Below are 27,048 nucleotides of genomic sequence, written 5' to 3' on the forward strand. Positions count from 1 at the left end.
TTCTTGGGGTCGAAATTTGGTTTTATAACAACACCACAAACCGCGGTTTTGTCACCAAAAGTTTGTGTGTGCGTGTATTAGTGGAGTAAATGCAATAATAAAATATTTTGTTTACATATTATGTCTGGCCAGACCTATACAAACTTTAACCAAATTTTTTTACAGAATGGTTAAGCTACAAATCTAAGATCCAACGATATAAATATGTATAAATTATCTGCAGTTTTGAAGCAAATTTTTTTCAAAATACTTATAAATTAAGGTTTTATTACAAAATTGCAAAACTTATACCTCAACCGTATACCAAAGGTCCAGCTAGACCTATAAGGTTATTAGTGTAAAATCAATAATTTTCGTGACTTTCTATGCGCTTTAAAAAACAACGGTACAAAGACCAAGAAAAATACAAATTGTTACAGTTTAAAAGAAATATTTTCTTAGCTGTTTTCTTAATGTGCTAAAGTGTGGTCACAAAATCGTGTAGTTTTTGTTCGTAAGTGTTTTTGGCGAAAGGTACAAAAGGGTAAACAGGATTAGTGCAGAAAATTTATAAAAACACCTTTATATTTATGTATAGTTGAAACAAATTTTTTTAAATAGCAAAGTATATATAAATAAATATTTAAATTTCTGTTTTCATCAAATTATATTTTAACTTCATATTATTTTACGAACAAAGTGTATAGGTCTGCCTAGACCTATGGTGTACGGTATAAGGTACATGAAACTGGTATACCCATAAGGGTTAAATACTTATAGAGTTTTCTTTTCTGCAAAAAATTTTGCCCTCATGGTGCACTCTTAAATTCCAACTTATGATCTAGTCACCTGCTGCGGTGCAAAATGGATCTTCTTCGTAGGTAATGAGACCCTGTTTCTTATTCGGTGGAAAATATTTTGTGAAAAGAACAAACAGACTCACGAGAGAGCTGGGAACGGCTCCCAAGGCCGTCGGTTCTATGTACCGGAGCGACTCGGGATTTTTCCCGACCAAGGACTGCCATTTCAGTGTAACCCCATTTAATTTATTGCGCCCCTCCCACAAATTGTCATCCTCCCAGCAGCTCCTTGCAGCGGGACTGCTCCATATTCTCTTGCTCCGGGAAGGTATCGAACCCAATCCGGGTCCGTCTCCTGACCCCGGTCCTGAGAAATGGTTTTGCTGCATCTGCCGGAAAAGAATCTTTTTAGGACGGTCATACCCTTGTCAGTGTGTCTCGTTTAAGGGATGGTTGCATCGAATAGGTTGTTCTGGGCTAGACCCCAAAACCAGACGTCCACGTAACTTCTATAAATCTTTTGTGGCTCCTTGCTGTTCACGTCCAAGGACGTCCCGTAGTCTGCGCCTTAGCTCCCAGAGTGACGACGTCTCCCCCTATGCACTTCAGAATTCTGCAGTTAAACTGTAATGGATTAACCGGGAAGATCACGGAGATAGTCGACTTCATGAAGCGGCACAACATCCGCATTGCTGCGATTCAAGAGACTAAACTCACAGCAAGATCCGCATTGCAGACCTGTTCTGGGTATAATGTCCACAGAAAAGATCGCGAGAGCGGAAATGGAAGCGGCCTTGCGTTTATCATACACCACACTGTGCAATATCATATATTTGATCCAGACATCGACCGACATTGACGTCTTAGAACGTCAAGGATTATCTGTCCGGTCGGGCGATGCAAATCTAGAAAACATCAACATCTACATCCCTCCTGTCACCTGTTGCCCCAGTGGATACCGCCCTGATATCAGCGGCGTACTCACTGGAAACAGTCGCACTATCTTAGGCGATTTCAATGCCCATCCCGATCTATGGCATTCAAACTTGCGGGTGGACAGTAGGGGTGAGATGTTAGCGGATCAAATAGAAGAAACGACTTTCTGCACTATAAACGGAGACGCCCCACACGTATGGTAGGAAGCTGTCACAGATCGCCGGATATTTCAATCGTGAGCGCAGAACTCGTAAACTGGCAGCCGATGGTAACATTGGCATCCGACCACCTGCCTATACTTATTTCGTTGGAGCGTCCCGCCGACTTCATCGTCGCAGAAAAACGCACTTTCATTAACTTTAAAAAAGGAAAGTGGGACGAATACAAATCCTTTACAGACAACCGCTTTGCTGCCTCCCTATCCCAACTGATGCAGGCCAAGTGGAGCGTGTTTCCCGAAAGGTCATTGAATCCGCCTCGGCTCGTTCCATTCCCGCCGGTAGAATTCCCGAAATTCGGCCCACTTCCCGGCAGAGGCCGCAAGTTTAGCGAGAGAACGTAACCTTATAAGACAGCTCGATCCCGGCGACCCCAAATAAGGGATATAAAACAACGCATCAGATTGCTTGTGGATGAACCCAAGCGGACGAAATGGGAGGAGCACCTAAGCGGTTGTAACCTCTCTGCCGGTGTAGGTAAACTTTGGTCCACTGTAAAGTCCTATCGAATCCGTCTAGGCACAATGACAAAGTTTCCATCGCCTTTGGCGACAAAGTGCTGTCGGATTCGAAAAAATGCGCGAGCGCTTTCTGCCGACAATACATAATGCATTCTACGGTCGACAAAAATAGACGGAGGGCCAACAGACACGCACGTAAACATAAGTTCAGCGCGTCACCAATTACCATCACCGCCAAAGAGGTTGAGGATGGCATCGGTCATGCTAAACCATCCAAAGCAGTGGGCCCAGACGGCATAGCCATGTCGATGCTTAAAAGCCTAGGGAAAGAGGGTTTCAAATATTTAGCACATGTCTTCAACCTGTCTCTTGCCACCTTTGTCATACCCGAAAAATGGAAAATGGCCAAGGTGGTCCCGCTACTAAAGCCTGGGAAACCAGCTAACATAGGAGAGTCATATCGCCCGATATCTCTCTTATCGCCAGTAGCCAAGACGCTTGAAGCCATTTTGCTCCCCCACTTCAAAGCAAATTTGCAGCTAGCCTGTTATCAGCATGGCTTTAGAGAACTCCATAGCACCACCGCCGCGCTAAATGCCAGCACCCAGCACCAGATAAATTGTGGTTTAAATCAGAAGCCCCACCATAGAACAGCACTCGTAGCGCTAGACCTATCAAAAGCTTTTGATACGGTCAACCATTGCACGTTACTGCAAGACTTGGAAGGGTCTACCCTTCCCCCATGTCTTAAAAGGTGGACCGCAAATTATCTGGGTGGTCGGCAGGCATCGGTGCAATTCAGAAACGAAATATCAAAGCCAAGAATAATTAAACAAGGGGTGCCTCAGGGTGGTGTCCTATCCCCACTTTTGTTAATTTTTACATATCAAAACTACCTTCGCCACCAGAAGGAGTTACTATCGTTTGTTACGCCGATGACTGCACAATAATGGCCACAGGCCTAACGTTCGATGAGCTTTGCAACAGAATAAACGGATACCTCCCTGATCTCTGCAGTTTTTTCGCCTCCTTCGACCATTTTGAACATCCACGTCGATGGCACTACGCTACCGACTGTCCTACACCCCAAAATCTTGTGTGTGACGTTTGATCAGGATCTACATTTTGGTGAGCACGCAGCCGCAATTGTTCCGAAAATCCAGAGCCGTAATAAAATCCTCAAATCCCTTGCTGTAAGTACTTGGCGAAAAGACAAAGACACGCTCATTACCACATATAATGCAATTGGCCAGCCGTTTGCGTGCTACGCGTCCCCTATATGGTCGCCAAGCCTAAAAACTACCCACTGGAAGAAGCTACAGGCCTGCCAAAATACTGCGCTCAGAACCGCCACGGGCTGTCTTCTTATGTCCCCAGAACACCATCTACATAATGAGGCGAGAATACTCCCCATCAGGGAGAGAAATTAAATGCTAACCAAACAGTTCCTGTTGAATACTTAGAAACCTGGGCATCCCAACAGACATCTGATTGATGAGCCAACAACGCCTAGGGACTTAAGGAGTCATCTCCGTAAGCATTTTGAGGAAATACGGCACCTGAGAACTCAGCCGTATGAAGCAAAAAACACAAGCAGGTCCTTGGTGAACTCCACAAACAGGTGTCGGAGCTTTATGCCGGGAATTGCCCGGTGAATCCAGTACTCGGGGAACAGTACCCAAAGCTTGCGGAAGAGGAACGCATACTTCCCAGGGAAACGCGAGTCACTCTGGCACAACTTCGTTCTGGATACTGTAACAGGTTAAACTCTTACATATCCAGAATCAACCCCCACACACAAAATGTATGCCCCGCTTGCAATGTGTCCCCACATGACACCAACCATCTCTTTAATTGTAATGTGGAACCAACCCCTCTAACACCCCTTTCATTATGGTCCACCCCTGTCGAAACAGCAAGTTTCCTTGGAATCCCGTTAGAGGATATTGATGACAATTTGTGATCGGTCGCAGCTATTAGTTGGGGCGAAACATTGCTACAAGAACAACAACAGAGAGCAGGGAAAAACCAACAGGGTGACACCTTTTTCAGAAAAGAAAACGCTATTATATTACACTTTCTTTGATGATCAGGGCCCTTTTCTGTAGTGTTGTTAGAGGCCCTTTAAAATGGAAGTCTGCTCCTGTTTAAAATTCTTATGTATCTCGTCTCTATTTTATCAAAACGTGGGTTCTCTCAACATTCCATTGCCATTTCGTTCTGCGCGCGTTTTTCATTAGATACAATTTGTACTGGTTTCAGATACATTCCTATTCGAGCACACATCCATATGTATGATCGTATGTATGTAACTGTAAAAATATGTTTACATATATCATCTTAAAGATACTAGTTGCTTGTTCGTAGTTCTTATAACATATATTTCGACAAAATTTAATTTTGTATCTTTTTATTAGTATTAAAGTGAAATTGTAGCAAAGGAACTATTGCGTTACAAGGATGCATTTTTTTGATGTTCCTTTCTTATTATTTTGTTGACATGCTATTTTTCGTGTTGCGTGCCGGCTTACTTGAATAACTTTCATTGTGGCATGAGCTGTTTTTGCTGCCGCCGTTTACGTTGACGTCGGCGTCGGCATTGCCATTGAAATTTAAATTGAAAGCTACGTCGGTTTTTCACTTCACGGCGAGTACGAGTACGTTCATTAGTTCGTAAAGAGTTCAGTAGTTGCAGATACACCGTCGCATTTAGTTGTTTGTAAAAGTCGCGCAGTTTTAGCGAGCGAGAGAGTCGTGCATTCAAAGGGATATTAATGAAAATACAAAATAATTTCTATAGCCACGAGAATCACAATTAACCACACCACCTCGACGGAGTACATAGCACTCTCACGCACCACCCACGCGTTTATGTAAATAATGTTTTTTACCTTTCGCTGTGATTTTTAAGTGAAATTTGCCCAATTATGTGCGTGCAGTTGTTATGAATATAAAAAACAAGTATTATTTTAGAATGTGAATTTTGCAAATTAGGAATTCTTAAAATTCTTCTTATAAAGTTGGAATCAAAAGAATTAAATCTAGGATTTCTAAGTGCATTAAATTCGATGTTCTGTTTCGTGTAACACTTAGGCGAAGCCGCAAAATTTGTTTAAGTAATATATCCGGCGTGCCCACGCAATCACGTTCTAAAAAATACGAGTACGTGAATAATTCTGCCGTTCATCTAAGTACTGGTTAGTGTTAATCTAGGTTAACCCTGTAAAATTTCATAGTTTTGTTATAAATTCTTTAAAAACAAGTAAGGAAGCCTAAGTTCGGTTGTAACCGAACATTACATAATCAGCTGAGAGCTTTAGAGTCAAAATAAGTCAAAATCACAATGTAGGAAAATTAATCTAGGGTACCCTGGAATGTGTTTGTATGATATGGGTATCAATTGGAAGGTATTAAAGAGTATTTTGAAAGGGAGTGGGCCATAGTTCTATAAGTGGACGCATTTCGGGATATCGCCATAAAGGTGGACCAGGGGTGACTGTAGAATGTGTTTGTACGATATGGGTATCAAATGAAAGGTGTTAATGATTATTTAAAAGGGAATGGGCCTTAGTTCTATAGGTGGAAGCCTTTCCGAGATATCGCCATAAAGGTGGACCAGGGGTGGTTCTATAATGTGTTTGTACGATATGGGTATCGAATTAAAGGTAATAATGAGGGTTTTAAAAGGGAGTGGGCCTTAGTTGTATATGTGAAGGCGTTTTCGAGATATCGATCAAAATGTGGACCAGGGTGACCCAGAACATCATCTGTCGGGTACCGCTAATTTATTTATATATGTAACACCACGAACAGTATTCCAGCCAAGATTCCAAGGTATTTTGATTTCGCCGTGCAGAACTTTTTTTATTTTCTTCTACTTAATATGGTAGGTGTCACACCCATTTTACAAAGTTCTTTCTAAAGATATCTGTTGCGCCAATAAACCAATCCAATTACCATGTTTCATCCATTTTTTCATATTTGGTATAGAATTATGGCATTTTTTCATTTTTCGTAATTTTCGATATCGAAAAAGTGGGCGTGGTCATAGCCGGATTTCGGCCATTTTTTATACCAAGATAAAGTGAGTTCAGATAAGTACGTGAACTAAGTTTAGAAAAGATATATCGATTTTTGCTCAAGTTACCGTGTTAACGGCCGAGCGGAAGGACAGACGGCCGACTGTGTATATAAACTGGGCGTGGCCTCAACCGATTTCGCCCATTTTCACAGAAAACATTTACCGTCATAGAATCTATGCCCCTACCAAATTTCACAAGGATTTCTAAATTTTTGTTCGACGAATGGCATTAAAAGTATTCTAGACAAATTAAATGAAAAAGGGCGGAGCCACGTCCATTTCTTTTATTTTTGTATTTTGTCGCACCATATCATTACTGGAGTTGAAAGTTGACATAATTTACTTATATACTGTAAAGATATTCAATTTTTTGTAAAAATTTGACTTTAAAAACATTTTTTTTTTTAAGTGGGCGTGTTCGTCATTCGATTTTGCTAATTTTTTTTTAGAACACATATAGTAATAGGAGTAATGGTCCTGCTAAATTTCATCATTATATCTTCAACGACTGCCAAATTACAGCTTGCAAAACTTTTAAATTACATTCTTTTAAAAGTGGGCGGTGCCACGCCCATTATCCAAAAATTTACTAATTTTCTATTCTGCGTCATAAGGTCAACCCACCTACCAAGTTTCATCGCTTTATCCGTCTTTGGTAATGAATTATCGCACTTTTTCGGTTTTTCGATATCGAAAAAGTGGGCGTGGTTATATTCCGATTTCGTTCAATTTAAATGGCGATCTGAGATGAGTGCCAGGTACCTACATACCAAATTTCATCAAGATACCTCAAAATTTACTCAAGTTATCGTGTATACGGACGGACGGACGGACGGACGGACGGACGGACGGACGGACGGCCATTGAATTTCTTTTTTCGCCCAGATCATTTGATATATAGAAGTCTATATCTATCTCGATTATCTGTGAGCTCTGTTCAACTGAGTATAAAAATGTTGTGTTTGTATGAATGCGAGTGTACATATGCCGTCAGGGTATGTATGTTAATATGTAAATATGTGTGTGCGTGACACATCTGTTCGTAATGTTTATACATTAGAGTGTGCCCTTTTAAGTGATAATGAATGTATAGATGAGATTGCGATCCTCTTCGTGCTCAATCCCGTTTCGTGCGCCGTAGTGCCTGCACTCTGGATAACGTGAGCAATATAGTCCAAAAATATCGGGGAGAGCAGTCGTGTAGTGAGGGGGGGAGGGGGAGGGGGAGGGGGAGGGAAGGGGGCATCTTGCCCCGGGCGCTTCTCTCAGGGGGCGCCAAATGGTCCGCTGTTTTACAAACTTGCGAGTGGCACATCAAATACTCTTGACTATCTCAGTATCATTTGGTAGCTGCGAACGTTCATTTAGCGAATTAAAACTGATTTTGACATATTTACGCCACGGCGGGAGAGATGTCAAAAGGCGATTTTTTGACCCAGGACCACGAATCCAAAAGCGGAAATTGAAAATTTCAGTTCTATGAAGAGATATTTGCAAAAGAAATTTAAAATTTCCATGTAGTTGTTATAATTTTGATGACTATGTTGTACCAACGAAAAAAAAAAAAAAACTGTGGGCAGAAAAGTGTGCGATTTTTTTTATCTCCAAACCGGTGTTGGACCCACCCAAGGTACTTTTTTATAAGCGCGGCCGAAAGCCGCCAATGCATAAAGGTGTTCTACGCAAAAATACTATGGATTCCACCCCTTGTTTCGGAGTGGTCCAAAGCCATTTTCGGGTTTTTGGAAATATCTTTTGACAGAAATTTAGTTTTTAATTTCGAAATCGTGGTCCTGGGTTTAAAGGCGTCTTTTGATACGCCTTCCGATATTATTGGACGAGTTTTATCAGTTGTGAGCTAAAGTAAAGAATTACCCCAAGCAGCATGTGGCACTAAGCGTCGCGACATAAAGGGAGGAGCCTCGCTGGGTCATTCCGACATACTCGACTTAAAGCTCTTTGAGACTTGTAGTACACATATGTTCAATATATGGTCCGGCAGCATGCGCGGTTATGGCTTGAAACAAATGACTCGCATTAGGAGTAAGTAGCTATTTAACAATACCGTATCCAGGTTATATGCTGGACAATGACCGTAATAACTTTCCCACAGCAACGGCTATGTACGGGTTAAAGTAGAATTCCAAAAATCGGATTTATATCTAAATGTAAGTTGTCTGCCAAGCTTATACAGTAGGGCTATGTAACCCTGTGCAGTGTTGAGTTATTGAGTTGACACCGAGGGTGGAGTTACGGGTGCCGACATACTCATCCCTATTCTGCATTTCGACTTGGATTGGAATTTTTTCGATTTGGCAATTGTGGTATTTTGTGTTCCAATCTCTTTCGATCCAACTTCGAATCGTTCGATTTTTTGTAGTCTGCATTTCGATCGTAGTTCCGTTTTTCTAAGTTGCAAATTAGTTGGCGGAAAAATATTTTATTTTTATTTCTTTATTAATTTATAACAGAATTTTAACAAAAATGTAAGTAAAACTTGCTAAGAAACGTAGAAGGCTTGATGATGATTGTTTTTTATATGTTTCCAGGTCAAAAACAACATGTCGATGTCGAAGTCCTTGGACGTATTTGCCCCGCAAAAGTATCTAACACGTACTTGAAAGCATCCTTGTTAAGTCGAAAGTTTTTTTTGAACCTAAATAAGAAAGTAAGTCATTAGACTTTACCACTTTTAAGTTCAATTTCTTACAATTCGTCACTCATCTCAAATGGATTACACAAATCTCGCAATATTTGCCTTTCCATTCTCGCCTGGCAATTTTCGTATGCGTTGCTTTCCAACTCCATAAATAATGCCGCGGCTATTTTTTTTTTTTTATTTTTTTTTTTTTTTTTACGATATTTATTTATTTATTTATTATTTAAAGTCGACGACAAACTATGGTCGACTGCATAATATAAAAGATATATAAATATACAACTCAAAAGATAAAATTTAAGATATATCGAGCTTTCAACAATGTTATATTACAAACAAAGAAATATTAATGAACATTACTATTTAATTTCAGAATATAATAATAATAAGAAATATGAGCAGAAATAAGATCTTATGCCGAAATCTTATACTGGCGGAATGCATCAGATTCCGCTCAGCATGATTTCGGAATGCAGTGGATTCCAATCTCCCTGTTGGAATGCAACAAGATTCCAATCAGCATGTCATGGGAATCCGGCAGTGCTAAGAGTAGTGTAATGAGGATACGCCATCACAAGGCATAAAAAAGTAACATGACCTGTGTTGTTGGAATGCACCGGATTCCAATCAGCTCGATGCCTGACCCATAAGATTATACTGCCGGAATGCATACGATTCCGGTCAGTGACTCATGAAAAAGCATGTTTTTTACGTTGTTGGAATGCACCAGATTCCAATCAACACAGTACTGTCTTGTTCCTTCTTAATGATACATGTTGATAAATGTTCCTCCATCCTTAAGCGAGATAGTTCCTGTGTTTTATCGAAGGAATAAAATGCCGGCAAATTAAATTAGCTTGTATCTCTTAAATTAGATAGGCAAGTATTGCATTACGTATAGTGGCAAAAGTACATTCAAGACTGATGCAGCTATACAAGTCATTGTAGTGCGCGCACCAGATAAGAAGAGGATTATTTTTAGCAAAGTTTCGTCGACAAAGTGGTAAATAGAAAGGAACGTAGTGTCTGGATACTCTAGGGGGAACCGCAAAAAACAAGCGGCTGAGGAGGTCCGCGGAATCAATTTCTCCAATAATGAGCTTATGGATGAACAATACCCCCAGTAATATTCTCCGATTTTCCAGAGTGGGTAAGTTAATAAGAAGAAGTCTACTTCTGTATGGAGGAAGGTGGAGACTTGAGTCCCAATTAAGGCCGCGCAATGCAAATATCAAAAATTGCTTTTGAACTGACTCAAGACGCTTTATATGCTTTTGAGAAACAGGGGACCAAACGCATGAGCAATACTCGAGTATTGGACGAACCAGCGATGTGTAAAGAACCTTAGTGAGGTACGGATCATCGAACTCTTTAGCCCATCTTTTAACAAATCCAAGTAAACCCAACGCTTTGTTGGCTATAGATGAAATATGCATGTTAAAATTCAATTTCGGATCAAAAAGGACACCTAGATCATTTGCAATAGATATACGCTCCAAAGGCGTACCATCTATTACATAAGATTTCAATGCTGGCTTCACTCGGTGAAATGTCATATGCTTACATTTAGAGCAATTTAAAGCTAGTAAATTTGTTGTGCACCAACATTGGAACGAGTCCAAGTCGGCCTGAAGAAGATCCAAGGAACTCAAATCGGTAGGACAGTAAGTGTAGCAAAGTTTTACATCATCCGCATACATTATAGTATGGGAATATAATATTGTCTGTGGCAAGTCATTAATGAAAAGGGCAAAGAGCAAAGGGCCTAGATGACTTCCCTGGGGTACGCCAGAGGAAACTCCGAACGATTCCGACAGATTGCACTTGAACAGGACTTTTTGGGTCCGGTTAGAAAGATAGCTTTTCAGCCACATAAATAGGTGAAACGGAAAGCCCAGTAAATCAAGCTTATGAATAAGCAACTCGTGGTTGACGGTATCAAATGCTTTGCTGAAGTCCGTGTAGATGACATCCGTTTGCTTGTTCGCTAAAAATCCTTCCATAACTATAGAGGTGAATACAAGCAAATTTGTAGTGGTAGACCTTTGACGAATAAAACCGTGTTGACATGGAGATAAAAGACTAGAACACTGATATTGCAGTTGATTGGTGACAATCTGTTCAAAGACTTTAGGAATGACTGAAAGTTTAGCAATACCCCTGTAGTTTTCAACTTTTGACCTACTACCTTTTTTATGCAGGGGTATAATAAAAGACTGTTTCCAAAGTGCCGGGAATGACGCAGATCCCAGAGATAGCTCAAATAATTTTAAAATAGGCTCATACATGTTTTCGGCGCAGTACCTAAGCACGCAACTAGGAACACCGTCCGGTCCCTTAGAAAAGGTGGGCTTCAAAGATTGAAGACTCTGAAGAACAATATTACCATCAATAGCAGGATTCCTAATGTAATTCGAGGTATCTAAGCGATAGGGATATTGACCAGAATGAAAACCACTCGATGAATACGTGGACTTAAAGAACTCAGAAAATAGTTCAGCAACGTCGTCTTCAGTGCAAGCTTTTTTACCTCCAAAGGTTAATGAGGAAGGATACCCAGAAGTTTTCCGCTTTGAATTTACGAAACTGTAAAACTTTTTGGGATTTCTAAAAAATTGGGCTTTACAACAACTCAAGTAATTTTTATAACAAAGCTGATTAAGACGGTGAAATTTAGAACGAGCTATTAGATATTTAGAGAGGTCTGCAGATGCTCCAGATTTCTTGAACCTCTTATAAAGCCTAGATTTGATGTTATTAAGTCTGATAAGTTGCCTTGAAAACCAAGGGGGCTTATTCGAACATAGGGTATAGCGAGTAGGAATGCAGGTATCAAAGAAGCTATCAAGCGTACTGTAAAATATAGAGATAGCCGAATCGACATCAGTGCAAGCATAGAGATCCGACCAATCATGAGAAGCCAACAGGTCATTGAGCATAATGAAATTCGCTTTGTAGAAGCATCTAGATCGGGGACGAGACTGTACTTGAATCCTACGGGGTAGGCTGATATCAAGTGATATCTCTAGCGTAGGGTGAAGAGGGTCTTCTGGAAGGGATAAAGGTGGTATTTGCGTAAGGGCAGTACCCACCGAGCCATCCACAAATACTAAATCCAGCATTTTATTTCCACTATTTGGAACATTGTTAATCTGTAAAAGAGATGAGTCTAACAAGCAATTGAGAAACTCATGTTGAGCAGTGGGAGTTAAAAAGTTTGAATCACTTATATTAACCCAACTAACTGTTGGCAAGTTAAAGTCACCAACAACAACAAGTCGATCGTTATCTCCCAACTGCGAATGCAAATCACAGATGGCCGAGCTATGACTAGCATAAACATCCATATCCGAACGAGGTGGTATATACGAACAGCAAACAATTACGCTATAGCTACCGAATGAAAGCCTAACTGCTATGAATTCGATATGAGAGATATTGTCCAGCGAAATCAACTCAGACGATAGGTTAGATTCAACAGCAATAAGGACACCTCCCGCTCTAGAGATGCGATCACGCCGATAAACAGCATATTTATTTGAAAAAACCTCAGAATTGTAATTATCAGGCTTTAGCCAGGTCTCCGTAAAAGCTACAACTTGTGCACAAAAGTTGAAAGAATTAAGGAAGAATGGAACAAGTTTTGATCGTAAACCACGAACATTTTGATAATTAATGAGAAGACGGGACAGATCAGCAATTACCTTGATTCCATTATAATAGACAGCTATAATTTGTGTCCGTTCATTGGGTCCAACTATATGCGAAAGCAAGCTGTCGGCGTAGAGGAAGGTGAAGCGAAAACGTAAACAATCTTTGCGGAAAGAATAAATAAACCTTTATAAAGTATTTTAGGCCAGTGTAATGAAATTAGCATCCTTAAATTCAGAAAATGTCAACTATATTCGTGCAGGAATCCGTTTTAACAAAACTTGGTGGCCACGGCAGGGAATTGTCCAAAAGAACGACAAAAACACACTTACAATTATGAAAGCACTTCACTCAAAAAAATATAACACTGCGGCAATATATTCTATTGCTTTTTTTGTACAAAATGGCGTGGATAATAAAATATAAACGCTTTTCAGTGTTTTTTTACAAATTTTCTTTAATTTATTTTGTTCCAATGTTCACACATTCCGTACCAACAGCTGATTTCGAAAAATCATTTGCTCTTCCTCTTCTCTTTACGATTCCGCCGTAATGCAGAATACCAAACTTCGATTAAAGCGGAGCGTAAAACGGGAACGTAATCGAAATGCAGAATAGGGGTGACATTTCGTGACATCGTGGCGCGATATGGTGCCAGTAACACGGGACTAGTACAAACTCTTTATGAGTTGGTAACACTTCAATTCACTTCCCCATGACTGCTTAAAGCTTTAGGAGCGACATGTCTTGATAGCTGTTAACAGCTCTATTTGGTTATTACTCATAATTACCTCTGCCTGTTATGATCGCATAATTTATCTGTTTGAACATCTTACTTACCAGCAACGCAACATAAGGAGTGTTAGGGTAATCGCAGGTTTTTTTTGGGGGAGATGTACATAAATGTCTTCTATATATTTCGTGGGTTATTTGTGTTTATTTTTCCGACTGTATTTAATTAATTAGTAATTCTCTTTCCATAAGGTGCCAACACGGCATGAATAAAGGAGAGACAATTAAAAATGTCCCTCACAGAAAACATTCGACATCAATTTTTTTGATTTCAAGCGAGTTACTCGCCACTCGTAGCAGACAGATAACATTTTCGACTACCTCTCAGTCAACATCGAGTAAATGCCTAAAAAATAACGAGTGACGACTCTTATTATATTTATCCTCTTTCGTGCCAGACACACAAACATCATTCGACTCAGTGGCACATGTAACGCCACCAACTTAAGCAGTGTAAAAAATCGCTTAGTGTTATAGTGCTAACTCACTGAGTTGACACCGGCTTTGGCGTTGGTGTCGTCGTGCTAACACCACAAAAAATGCGCCAATACCCAGGCTTATTATACACTCACGAGAAGTGACGTAGAGCAAGGGACTTCTTTGAGACATTCAAAACGAAACGATGCATCAGAGCAACTACCTATAATCCAATTTGTTTAACCTGATATTTTAGAAGATAATTTGCACAACAAACAATACAGCTCAGGAAGAATATTTTACAATAGCATACAATTGAGAGCGCATACTGATGCTCTTAATAGTTACCCTTGACCTCAAGAAATACTCCATAAATTCTACCTTGTCTGTCCTGGATAAAGCGGTGAGACAAATCGACTTTGGCAGACTGCTATAAATTCCAAACAAGGAAAGGCTTCGCCTTTTTAGGAACCAACATTAGCTGCGTAAACAATATCATCGTCAAGTAAATTTTTCAACTGGGTAACCGACATGAGTGGTTAAATTAATAAATTTTTGACAGATTTCTTAAGTTAACTCTAAAAAATAACTTGCTGTTCTGCAAGTGGGCCTTAAAACCAACATAAAATTTTAAAAAGTTGTGGAATAATTTATAGAATACGTTTTGCGCTCTTTGTTAACCCACTTAGAAAATTCTAGCCTCTTCCATGTATACAGTCAAAGTATTGAAATTTGGATGAGGTTTCAGTGCAGAGAAACAATTAATCTTTTTAACTCAGAGTTAGCTTGTCATAAGGGGTTGGACTCATATATTTTTGAAATTTAGACTTACTCTGAAATATCTAAAAAGCGATTTATATTTTTTATTAAAAGTTCCTTCATATGATGAATTAATCTCATACAATTTTGACAAGTAATTGTGAGTTAAAAAGATCTGCAAAGGAGCTCTAGATATAGAACTTTTTTAAATTGATGCAATCGTAAGAGTAAAAACAAAAACCTTTAATTAAAATTTACACACTCTAATATACTCCATAATTAAGTATGTGCAACAACTGCACTTTATTACCTGAATTGTGCTAATATTGTGTATCAACATTTGTGTACCTACTAACATAATTTTTGTGTATATGAGGTTTTACAATGTAAAATTTACATACACGCATAGAATACATACATATGTTAACTTACACTAACTAAATAAATTAAATAACTAAATTTGAAGAGCTAATTATATCGTATTCAAACTCCAGGCAATGAGGCAATTATTAAAGTCACACGGCTACTTCACGCCATTCAGCTAATAAATATTGGGTAGTCGAAAATGTTCGCGCGAATTTCGATAGAAATTTGAGAATTTTGTTTCGGCGTAACTATTGATATGGAAAACATTTATCTTTATCATTTCTTTGGTGAATAGTAATAGTGGATCCTGCTGGAGTATATGAGGGCCCAACAAACTAGAGACATGGCTGTTATAATAAATACATATTTGAAAAGTCCAAAATTAATTTTTAAACTTCAATCGATTGTTTTGAAGTCATAGAAAATGATTACTGTGCATAATTTTGAGTGAGGTAAAATTAAACCAAATAACATGAAACCAAATATTCAACTTTTTTCGACATCAAACAATTAAAATTTTTTAAATATGTATATTTTTTTAAATACAAAAAAAGTTTCAGTGCACATACAATTTTATACATGTATTGTGATTCGCACTTCCATATAAAAATTTTTGAGCATCATTGTATATGAACATATGTATGTATTGGAGAGAGGACCCACCAAAAATGTGAACTTTATTTCATATAACCAAAATGGTTATGGCATCAGGCCTTATTCCTATAAGGAATATTAGTTGTATAGCGTATTCTTTAAACTTAAACTAATTCGTATACTTCTGTAGGAAGAATATAACAGCCGTATTATAAAGCGTATGTAACAAATAAAATAAGTATTCCATAATACTTTATTAAAATATACTATTTTCTGTATTTCGACGGTTTATATAACCCTAAAAATGAGGTTTACAAAAGGCGTGATAATAACATAGTACATTGAATAAAAGAATTTTGTCACAAGCTTTATGAACCAGGCAGAATAAGGAATGATATGCCATATTTTACCCTATTAAAAGTCATATTACACACATAAATCAGGCTTGGGATAGGACTTATAGGTAAACACCATCTGACTTGAAATTCTTTTATTCATTCAGGTATTTCAAAACTCCATTAAACACATAAATGTAAGACGCGATAACCTCCGAAGAGATTTTAGGCCGAGCTTCTCTTCAAATTTGCGTCGTTCTCCTTTTCAATTTTTCCTACAAATTGAAGGGACGGGACCTACTTGTTTCATGCCGACTCCGAACGGCATCTGCAAAGCATTGAGAGCTTTTCATGGCAGAAATACACTACGAGTATTTGCCAAACACAAAAACAACAAATTTTATTCTAATTGAAAAAACATGTTTCTAGAATTTTGATGTTTGCCCGAGACGTGAGCCCAGGATCTTCGGTGTGGATGGCGGAGCACGCTACCATCACAACAAATCACGAGAAAAGTACATTAAAATAATTTTTGTAAGTTTTTATAAACGGGGTTACTCCTTGGCAGTGGTTTGGCCACCCCCAGAAAGTGTATAACAGCCATTAAAATACCCTCTTCAAAAATTAATTTTCCAGATGCAATTTTCAAGATGTCATTTGGAGTCGGCAAAAAACCCGCGAGCTACGTGCCAGTGTGTAGGAAAGATAAAAAAGCAATTTACTAAAAAAGGGCCCGATTTGCTAACTTTTTCCGACTTTTAAAATCGACATTTTCACCGTTGTCAATTATTTGGTTTTAAAATCGCTTGTTAACTAGATATTAATTTTGAGAAGAAGTGGTATCTGTGGTAAAGAAATGTCAAGTTTTATTCAAACTTCAAAGGTGTGTTGAGCAAAAACAACTAAGCATTTGTTTGTGACCCAAATCTTGTGCAGGAAGCAGCAAAGTTAAGTATGTTTGATATTATTTGAACATTTTCGGCAGCTTGACCACATCAACAAAGCCCACGAAATATGGCCAATTGCCAAAATCGACAACGATAACATTTGTCTTTGCTTTATCGACTTTTGGGGCTGGCAAAAGTTAGTGAATATCAGAAAATTGTGGCAAAGTCCAGCTACCGCTGTCGAATGTTGTAAAAAAGTTAATGAATCGTGCAACTGGAAATATATCTCCTCAGACAGATATATAGGATTTACTTATTTAATTGATTTTTGAAACGATAAAACGTACATCTACTTAGTGAACTTAGTTCTATTGGTGTTCTAATATTTCAAATAAAAAGATAATCGAGTTTCCTTAAAAATATTACAAAAATTTAAAAACTATAGTAAGATTTTATTTATCATGCATTCCGTTTAAGTTAAGGCAATTTTTATTATACCTTTCATGAACACGAAATGGTATATTAACTTTGGTCCGATGTTTGTAACGTTGAGAAATATAGAAGATAGACTCACCATTAAGTATACCGAATTGATCCGGGCGACGAACTGAGTTGATATAGCCATGCCCATCTGTCCGTCCATCCGTCCGTCTGTCCGTCTGTCTGTTTGAACGCAAACTAGTCCCTCAAATTTTGAGATATCTCAATGAAATTTGGCACAAATATGTATTTTTGTATTATATTAGACATTTGTCGGACCCCGTAGGATCGGACCACTATAACATATATCTCCCATACAACCGATCGTTCAGATAAGACGATTTTGGTCATTCCTGCCGCAATTTAGAAAGTATAAACGTGAAACTCGGTGATATATATTCCAATGTATCATAGAAGATATCTTGAAAAAATCACTTTGATCGGAGCTATATATAGTATATATCCCATACAACCGATCGTTCAGATAGAAAGATTTTTGGCAATTTCTCCCTTAATTTCCAATATAAAAACGTTAAACTTTGTGATATTTATTCTAATATATCATAGAAGATTTCCTGTAAAACGCATTTCGATATATTATATATATATCCCATAAAACCGATCATTCATATAAGGGGGTTTTTTGCCATTTTTTATTTTATATTTATCTTAAAAATCGTTTAGGCATGCACATCTGTTCACTATATATTTCTTATAGTATACATCCGCTTATTTGGAAATTACGAAAGGGATAAGATTATTGTTCAGCCCCATTCATGAAAGGTATATGAAGTCTTCGGCACAGTCGAAGAAAGTCCCGTCCTTACTTGGTTTTATTTAGCTTAGGGATCAGACTTATGTGTATCGCAAATAAGCCTAAAATATGGCATTATAAAAATGCGTATGATGTATTCACCTTATTCTAAGGTTTACCTATCAGGAGTGAAACCACTAATCCTTGTTGCTTACAACCGCTTATACCATTTTCTGCTGAGGAGCTTTATTGCGTGAATTTATTAAATTAGAAGTTATGTCACGCTTAACTGACCCTGATGATGTTTCAGTATATAACGCTATCTTTTTCAATTAAGCTTTTTGGTTTATTTTTTGTACTGATCATTCATGATAACACGATGTGACGAACATTTGGTGTATATTATAAATATACATACATTTCTACATAGCTCTTATGAGTGTATTGATAAGTCGTCAGTTAGATCTCAAACATTTATTTTGAAGTGATTTATGAATTGATTTTGTAAATTATTTAAGAAATTGCTCTGCTGTTTAAGAAATATGTATATACATATGTGCTTATGTTTGCATGGCCCTATGTATGTATGCAATTCTCTACGATATCACCTAAGCAAGTTAAATCTATCCGACACACAAATTCGTCTTTTTTGAGAGCTGAAGGACGAAACGCCGGTGAATAAATCACTCCAATATTCAGTATGGCAAACCGGCCTTTATTTAGTTTACTTTGGGAGTAGTACTTCACAATTAAACTTCACAACCAATAGCGTGCTTAAATTCAAAATTGATTAGTTATTACTCAGCTTGCGCTGCTTTTATACCCTCTGTTGCTTCGCCTGCATATTTCTCCAAAGGTCTAGACGTTTCACCTTCTAAAACAGAGCCGGCCAAACGTTGCACATTGTGCAATTTGAGTTCGTATTTTCACACAGACACTAACGACGTGCGATTACGATCGCTTGCTTTCACTTGTCACTCACTAAAATCAACAGTGAATGCAAAAGGAAAAGTCCATGCTACTTTTTGGGCACATAATAAAAACAATATGCTGCAATGTTAAAGTGACTTTTAATACGTTTTAGTTAGTATTATTAAGTTCCTTTGAACATACATATTAATAATTAATATTAATATTAATAATTACTTATTAATATTTAAATTGTCAATATTAATATGTATGTTCAAAGGAACTTAATAATACTAACTAAAACATATTAAAAGTCACTTTAACATTGCAGCATATTGTTTTTATTATGTGCCCAAAAATGATTCATTAATTATTAATAAATATTGAAAATTTAATATAAGTAACTTTTTATACGTTCTACTTAGTTTTATTAATTTTTATAATTTTTTTTTTATTGAATAACTGTATGTTTTGAAAATATATATTCCTATCTTTACATTTACTTTGTTTTATAGTTCTTTCTTAATGAAAAAGTGATTTTTTTAAGTAAATTTTGCCTTGAAGAAACACCATATCTTCTTTTATAAAAAAGTTTTATCTGGCTAGCTCGACCTCCACGTTCTTAGTTATATGAATATAAGTAAATATTGTTGGAATTAGCTTGAAATCAAATAACCAGAGTTCGTTTTAATTTCGAACTTCACAGTCCACATTTTCTTTTAGCACACTGTGGGGAGTTGTCACTCAATTTTTACACACACTTATGCAATTGTTTTAGTATTTGTGTGGCCGGCTCTGTTCTAAAACTCTTGTATCTCCTGCTTGATAATTAGTTATTTGCGTGTGTGAGTAAGAATTTCGGCTGATGATTACATCTGTGTGTGTGGGGTAGCTCTTCGCCTTCTACATAAGTGTTGCTAGCTTTAATGTGTACATGTATATAAGAGTGGCTGGTTTTTGTTGTTGTACATTTATTTAGTAGCAGCTAAGTGATGGTAATATTCGTCACAATACTTTGTCCAGAAAATTATGGGGAACATTTTTTTTGATAAAATTAATATATGGATCATACTCAGAACTTGATCCTGAACAAACAAATTTACCGAGCCAAATTTGCATCGTTTGTATTGAAGCTGTTACATATCTTTAAAACTGAACATTTTTTAATTTCGTGTTTTTGCATTTTTCAACTAAACTATTTAAGATAGTAAAAAAGTTAAACAGTAATTTTGTAGTTTGTAAGACGGCTTACACAGAAGTCTTATTTTCGTATCATCACAAACAACAAAATTCCAGCCACGCAAACCACTATTTTTATTGATTTTTGTTTCTATGAAAAAAAAAAACGCTTATACTCGCTTAGATAACGCTGAGTGGACCCATCTAGCGGAAGTGGTTAAACAACTAGCTACATCAGAGGGAGTACCGAAAAGCGGAGACACAACCCTCTGTTGTTGGTCTGTGTATAGCATATAGCTGAATCAGTTGCGATGAATTGTGGACATGCACCATTTTAAGAGGTGATACATAAGCTTTATGAATCTTTTCAATAATTTTCACACCCCAAAAAGCCCCCAAAATTTTTTATTTGTTTACAAATTCATTTTATTAACCCTTAACTACATTCGTTATAAATATAACTACATTCGTGGGCTAGCTTTTAACCCAATACAATTTTTTACATATTTTGCAAGGCAGTTAATTAAAAAAAAGTTTAATGCAAAATAAAACAATACACTCTCAAAAATTCACTCTTAAAAATGTAATTAATTACTTTTGTCAAAAAACTTTTTAAAAATGAATTTAAAAAACATTTTGTTAGTAATTCATATTAAAGAAATATACTTAAAAGTAACAGTAAAACGAAAAATCTTTTAGAAAATTACATACAAATTCTGACAAGGAGCTTTTTCGTATATTCAGTATTCAAGGAGATCTTACAAATTCTATATAAAAAAAAACTGATTTCATTTATCACATTGTGTACATATTTCTATTTCCTTAGAATACAATTAAGCCCCAAATTATCGCCAAGAATTAATGCTGTTATCAACTGGACATTGTAAGTTGGCCCATTTGATAGCTCACCTGAACTCCTTCTTTTTCGAGAACTACTGGCTGGTCAATGAGGCCTGCCAAACATTTTTTATTTCCAAATTATATCAAATCTTTTGATTTAACAGCGGCATCTAAAAAATACATTTGTTTCTTTTGTATCATTTAAGGGCATGCATGGAAAAAGAAGTAAAACTGACAAACAGAATGCTTCCCAGAATGCGAACCTAATGCATTGTTAATTTCTATCTCGTCTACATACAAAAAGTATCGTATCAATAACTTACCAAGATACAATTCACATTTTTTTTTGCCACAAACACCTTGAACCATATTTGTAAACCTACCAGATCTTTTTAGTGCCTCTATGTTACCGACCATTTTCAGTAGAATGTCGTCCTTTTATAAAAAACATTTGAAAGCTTGAAAAAGTGGTATTGTAGTCATTTTTGACACTTTGACCCGCTACAACTTTAAGTTTTTTAAAACAAAATCTTGCTCTCTATTAACGACAATTTCTCTAAGGTTAATGGCAAGACCTTTTGATACTAGAGTTTTGCTTAACACATATTCCGACTTACTTGTTTCAGAAATCCTTGAAAGCAAGTTCAAGCTTAAAAGATCAAGTTTTAAATCAAAATTGCGCTCAAGTTTATGCTGAATAGAACTTTTCAATGAAACGAAAACTGGACTTATTATCAAAATTTAAACCCTACTCGCAATATCCTTGGCATCTTTTCTAGAAAAATTACTATGCTCATTTAGAAAAGTCATAAAATTTAGATAATAATCTTGCAATTTTTTTAACTCTTTTCCAATACCTAACTCTTCTATAATGTGGTTTCTATCCGCTGTAAAATCATTTACAACTGTGGAACCTCCCTCCTCAACTGGTCTCATGGGCTCTGGTAGCAATTGAACCTGCCGAAACATCGACATTAAACTTCAACAAATTGCTATTTTCACCGGATTCAGAATCACAAAACAAAATGAAATGCTTGCACGGTATTTGCCTTTTATAAATATTAACACTACCAAATAATTGTTGGCAAAATTGGCACCGTAGTCTGTCGATGGAAAGTAAGTGAATCCTCTTCAAATGTCGAAAAAAAACCGTCAATACTTTCATATTCCTTCTTACACAAAGCACATCAAAGCAGATAATTTTATTTCACAAACAAAACATAGATTTTATTTCACAAACACATTTATGCAGTTTTATTCTATAAGAATTGATTGGCAATGCTAACACCATCAGTTGTATGAATAAATTCTTTGAATTTATGAAATGTTTCATAAACTCAATGAATAATTTCATAAAAGTTTATGAAAAGCATTCATAAACATTGTTCATAAAGCAAAAAAACTGAATTTTGTTCTAAGACCACTTCATGAATTTGCATCCATTACCTATATCAGCATTTTCATAAATTTCTATGAAATTATTCATTTAATTTATGAAAAATTCTTTAAAATCAATGAACTTATACATAAAGCCAAGGGCAGAATGTTTATGAACGCCGTTCATGGAAAATTAATGATTAATTTTTATCCGTGTGGCTGCATTTGGAACCTCCACGGAAGGCTGCGCAAAAAACTATTGCAAGATTTCCCAATATTGTATTGAGACTCGCGGAAAAACATGAAACGAAGCTAATATAAAGGAAGTAGTAAAAATTGACCTTGGTTATAAGCTAAATAAAACTTTTACATTGTACAAGATTTAAATTAACTATTAATTTGTAATTTACTGAAACATTTAATGGGTGATAAATTAAATGAAAATGAAATGAAAATTCCTGAGGCATTTAAAATTGCATCTATATGCATCTAATTTTGTTGCTATCTGTTCGCAAAAAGTAGAAGAAATACCCCGCCTGGAGCAATGTGAATCTTTTTTGTGATTTTGGCTTTAAAATCCAAACTCCACCAAACTTTTGGTTTACGTTCCGTTTGTCATATGCAATTAGAAACATGATAAGAAGACAACTATTTTTCATTCGCTTGAAGATCCAATTTATTTATATTGTAACGAATTTAGTGCAATTCGGCTTACTTGCAACCGTAGAACGTTCGTATCGCTAAACTGTTGAATAAATAACTCCAATATTCAATAATAATAATGCAAAATGGTCTTTATTAGACTACTTTGAAAATACTTCACAATAACACTTCTACTTCACAACTGATAGCGTCCTAAATCAAACTGATTGCTGCTTACTTAGCTTTCGCTCCTTTTATACTCTCTGCTGTCTCGTTCGCATACTTCTAGGCGTGTCTTCTTCTAGAATTTACTACTTAGTTACCTGCTATAAACTTACTAGCTATAAACTACAGATGCACGTTTATAGCCTCTCGCAAAGCCATATGCGCGTGTATATGTGAGTAATACTTCAACGGATGATTGCATACTTTTGTGAGTATCTCAGATATATGCACGTGAATTTGTAGTTTATAGTCTCTCGCATAGCCATATGCGTGTGTATATGTGAGAACTACATTGCTGATGATTGCATACTTTTATGAGTATCTCTCCGCTGCTTGTATGTACATATTTGTATACATAACGATTGATTTGTTTATGTACATACAAGTGATTGCTTAGAGATTACAGTATACCTTAGTGTTGCTAATATTCGTCACACTGCCCTCCACCTAAGTCTGATCGCCCCGATCAGACAAATCTCTCGATCTAACCGCTGCTAGCCTCTCCAAATGAACCACCCTTCTATTTCGTAGTTTCCCAATGGTTTGTATGCAGTAGTTGGTATCACTGATCCTCTTCACAACTTTGTATGAGCCTTCCCAACTGCACCGAAATTTGGATGGAACACCTTTTCGTCCGTGAGGGTTGTATAACAGTACCAAATCTCCCTCCAAGAAACCTTCGGAATTTTTGTTTCGTCGTACCTGTGTTTCATCTTACTACTCATTACTCTGGGCCGTTCCCTCACACTCTGTGTCTTGGCCAATGAACTACTTCGCAGAGCTTGCGCTTGACGGATTGGCTTTGCATAATCAGTATCGTTCCGACGTTTCACAACAGTAGTGTGCCCTGGCTTGAAACCACCGTTGCATTCTTTCTGCGAAATTCTTTCCTTCGTTTTAGTGCGTCCATTTGGGTTTGTCAATGCCAGTGTTTCTCTTGCAGGTATTTTTGACTTTGCTTTGTTTGGCCCATACGTTCCATAAACCTTTGACTTTCGTGGTCTTTGTCGAGTCTTCTCCACCAGTACTCGATTACTGCTAAACCTTTTCTCCAAACTGAAGTTAAGTGGCACATTCTTGTTCTTATAACGCATAATCCTTCTCTGCATATCGATCCTGATGTCATGGTCAACTAAGAAGTCCACTCACAATATGACTTCATCAACGATCTCTGCCACAACGAATTTGTGTAGAACCGTGACCTTGCCAATTAAGACTTCACATATCGCTTCTCCCTGGACTTGGTTATACTCGCCAGTGACCGTACGCAACCTTGCTCCAGGTAATGGCTTTACGCTCCTGTTGACCTAATCAGATCGGATCAAGGAATGAGATGCGCCCGTATCTACAGTCAGTACACGTTCTTAGCCATCCACATTTCCTCTGACGGTAAGACTGTTCGAGTTTCTTCCAATTTGCGAGATAGATATCACAGGACATTCAATAGCTGGGGCAAGTTTTCGATCTTTACATCTGACTCGCTTTTGCATCTCCTCCAACTTTACGTTTACGACCAGCCAAGTTGGAACTACCAGGACAGGTGCTGCAATGACGTGCAATTTGACCTGGGTTACCGCACTTGAAACACGTCATAACTCCAGCATTTTTCTGTTGTGATCCCTTCAGTGCTTCCAAAATTGTGTCTACCCAATCTGGCCTTTCTACTTTCACACGGCGTGCTTTGAAAACTAGCTTAGACAGAAGCGATGCTGTTTCCTGAATTAGAGCATGTGATACCGTTTCTGTGAATGAGGAGTTTGCGTATGTCGCTCGCTTCCTTTCAATATCCCGTATTCCACTAATAAAGCTCTTAATTTTTACCCTTTCGGTGTATTCCACGGGTGCGTCCGCATTCGCTAAATGTGCCAGCCTTTCAACATCCGACGCAAACTCTTGCAATGTTTCACGAGGCCTCTGGAAGCGCTTCAGTAACTCCTTTTGGTATATCTGTCTCGTATGCTCGATTCCGTATCGCAGCCATCAACGCTTCATAGTTGTTTCGTTCTCCCTCTGGAATGGTCTGTAAGATTTCAGCTGCAGGTCCTTTCAATGCGACGAACAGCGCAGCAACCTTATATTCAGCATTCCAGTTGTTAACTGCTGACGTCTTCTCAAATTATTTTCTCGTCCATACGCGCTTCGAGGTTTGATGATATACGCGCCTCTTGCGCTTCGAGTTGTACAGTTATGCTTGCCTCTTGTTCTTTCAGTTGTGTTTCCATCTTAGATGTAATCTGTGTCGACATTTCTGAAATACGCATTTCTTGTGCTTCTTGGGATGCCATATATGACTTCGGTTCGGCCAGTTAAGATGTTATATTTGTCTTTCTGTTTTTCCAGTTGAGATGACATATATGTCTTCTGGGATTCCAGTTGAGATGCCACTGTCGATGTTTAAGCATATATTGCGGCCAATATCACGTTCAAGTCTGTGCTGGTAACTGCCTGCGATGTTTCGCTTTTCTCTTAAATTTTTGTTGTTGTCGCGTCCCCATCAGGATGAAAGACATCATCGTCCACATCAATTCCTTCCGTCTCCATAGAGTCTCGTAGCCGTGCTTGAAGTTCGATCTTATTGCCGATTGTATTCAATCCACGTTTCTCCAACTCCTTTTTCAGTTGCTGGATCCTTAATTCACTTAACTTTGCCATGTATTTTTATTCAAAAATTCCTCTTCTGACACCAATTGTAACGAATTTAGTGCAATTCCGCTTATTTGCAACCTTCTACTAACGTTCGTATCGCTACACTGTTGAATAAATAACTCCAATATTCAATAATGCAAAGTGGTCTTTATTAGACTACTTTGAAAATACTTCACAATAACACTTATACTTCGCAACTGATAGCGTGCTTAAATCAAACTGATTGCTGCTTACTCAGCTTTGGCTCCTTTTATACTCTCTGCTGTCTCGTTCGCATACTTCTAAGCATTTCTTCTTCTAGAATTTACTACGTAGTTGCCAGCTATAAACTTACTAGCTATAAACTACATATTGTGACGATTATGAGTGACACTAAGTGTACTCACATCCCTAGTCTGATGCTAAGTAAATAAAGTCACAACAACAATAAAGCAGAAAGCCATTTGTATCTACATAAACGAATCAATCATTATGTCTACACATTAGGGTGGGTCGATTTAAAAATCGCTCATTGCTCTGTGAAAATCGTATTCTAGGGATCAAAATAAGAAACTTTGCCGAAGGAACCATACCTCTAAAACGAATTCTGATGTCCCCTAATTTGGGTCGAACTTTTGGGTAGGGGCAAATTTTGAAAAATCCCACTTTGACCCATTTAGAGTGCTCCAATCGAGTCCAAATGTATAACCGACCCCCACTAACTTTGGAGGCCCGACCCACCGATGCCAGTGGCACACCCCCTGGAACCCTCCTGGCAACCATACAAACATTTCAAAATTCGCCGGTTTTGCACTTTACATGAAAAAATCAGCTAAATGGATATGTGGTAATAAGGCCAATTGACCTTATGGCCGTTGACCTTATGTTACCACACCATCACATTAATGCATTTTCATCGAGCCTTGATAGGTATGCAAAGTTGCAATCAAACTTTTCGCCATTCAAAGTGGTGATAAGGCCAATGGACCTTATGGCCGTTGACCTTATGTCACCACACTATCACATTAATGCATTGCAATCGGTCCTTGATACGTATGCAAAGTTTCAAATTAATCAGACTT

The 27,048-nt window shown here is 37.5% G+C and overlaps 1 protein-coding gene across 13 annotated transcripts in view; it reads left to right on the forward strand.

Annotated features, from left to right (window-relative positions):
• The first annotated feature begins 5,091 nt into the window (after window positions 1-5,091).
• LOC137239984 (peroxisomal acyl-coenzyme A oxidase 3) overlaps window positions 5,092-27,048 on the forward strand; it is a 64,769-nt gene continuing 42,812 nt past the window's right edge. For 5 of the 13 annotated variants that reach the window (XM_067765825.1, XM_067765838.1, XM_067765827.1 and 2 more), the window contains exon 1: window positions 5,092-5,591. The gene's annotated coding sequence lies outside the window, so the exon portion shown is untranslated. Of the gene's footprint in view, window positions 5,592-6,207; window positions 6,229-20,484; window positions 20,599-27,048 lie in introns of those variants that run through there. The other 8 variants (XM_067765832.1, XM_067765833.1, XM_067765837.1 and 5 more) reach the window with 4 other exon arrangements.

Source organism: Eurosta solidaginis, chromosome 2, assembly GCF_040869045.1.
Source record: "Eurosta solidaginis isolate ZX-2024a chromosome 2, ASM4086904v1, whole genome shotgun sequence".
NCBI lineage: Eukaryota > Metazoa > Arthropoda > Insecta > Diptera > Tephritidae > Eurosta > Eurosta solidaginis.